Source organism: Haliaeetus leucocephalus, unplaced genomic scaffold (assembly GCF_000737465.1).
Source record: "Haliaeetus leucocephalus isolate CR32 unplaced genomic scaffold, Haliaeetus_leucocephalus-4.0 Scaffold373, whole genome shotgun sequence".
NCBI classification, from domain to species: Eukaryota; Metazoa; Chordata; class Aves; order Accipitriformes; family Accipitridae; genus Haliaeetus; species Haliaeetus leucocephalus.
The window spans coordinates 6,598,297-6,599,988 of record NW_010972809.1 but is presented as its reverse complement, the minus strand read 5'-3'; positions in this window follow the sequence as shown (position 1 = coordinate 6,599,988).

Below are 1,692 nucleotides of genomic sequence, written 5' to 3'. Positions count from 1 at the left end.
AGCCTATGTATTTGTCTATCTTACTCATCCTGACTGCTTTTGTATTCTGCTCCCTAATGACTTTGGAATGTAATGTCAAATCATCAAATCGTGCAGATGTAATCTGTATTCAAAGAAGCACCCCAAATCCACACATATATACATACATATATGTATGTGTGTGTGTATACATATATATATGCACTGATATATAATGATTCACGTTATATATAATACAGCATATATATTAGAATATAGAAGTCACTGTATGACTTCACAGATAATAGCCGACTTGCATTCTGCTTCTTTGTAGCACTCCATACAGCTCCGGGCAGTGCCGACAGGATGCCTTTTGGGACCAAGCAACCCCACGTTTGCTTGGAGGAGCTCTTATGCCCCCGCTATGCTGTGCCCACCATCACCTCCAGCAGCAGAGCAGGTTCTCACGTAACCTGCACCATGGTGCTCACACAGAGCCCCAGCAGTTTCAGTGGCATTGAGGAGAATTGCTCTCATTTGGTTTTCTCTTTTTGTCCTTCAGTATGTTTGTGTAGTTGTTATTTACTGTCCTGTGGCCTACCGCTTGGATTTAAAATACCGGGAAAATGATCAAGAAACAGGCCCAAGAATTTATGCATGGTGCAGGCTGCTGGTGACATCCCACAAGTTTAAAAAACTTATAGCACATGCATTGTCGCAGAGCATCAGATGACTGATATGGCTGGCTTCCATACTGCACTTTGGGATGAAAGCCTCGGTATTATTTTGGAAAAGCTCAGCAGGGTTATTCACAAGTGACTGCTGCTTCTTAAAGTCAGGTCAACTCCTCTTTGTTTTCTGACACCATGGACAAGTGCCCCGACCAGCTGAGGCAGTGCCACTGAGCATAGCTAAGAAATTGTTCCCAACCGACCCCTGAGACTGACCCAGCGGTCAATGGCTGGTCACGAAGGCACCACCGGGCATCCTACAGCAAACTGCCTTTGCCTACACCCTGCATGCACATAAATGTATTAAGACGGTTTTGCCTCTAGGATCTGGCTTATTTTTTATTTTTTAAGAGTAAAGCTCAACTTTCAGAGCATCAGAAGGCAGGAATCAAGAAAAACTAAGGGAGTCAGTTTAAACACGCGTTTCTGGATATCCTCTTTCTCACGCACAAATGCAGCCAGCGCATGACACCATTCAAACATTTCATGTGCTGGTGCACCAGTTTCAGGGCTGTTTCAGAAACGCACTGGGCTTGGCGTATCGACAGCCTTCCCAAATGCGAGACCCGATGTATTTTGGAGTTGACGACGCAAACATTTACGCCGTTTTCCTGACGAGCACGCCGGCCCTGTGATGCGCAGGGAGGAGAGGGCTGCTGCCAGCGGACTGGACCCATCCCTGACATAACGGTGCCGATTTAACCGGCTTTGCCATGTTTGGGTGCCGGTGCTTTCCGGAGCTGCAGAAGGGTGTTTGGCGTCGTGGGCACCCCTGCCCCGGCCGCCCTCACGGCAGCGCTCCCAGCCCCGCGCCCCAAGGCCTCTACGACGGCCACAGGGAAAGCGCAAAGCCGGTAGATACGATAGAGGCCAGGAGGGAGTTTTTAATGGGCTCCAACCTCCACTGGCAACTTACGAGGGCAGCTCCACGCACCGAGGAAGGTGGAAACACCGGTGCGAGGCTGGGAGAGGCCTTGCGGTGCCCGGGCGGCCACCGGGGAGC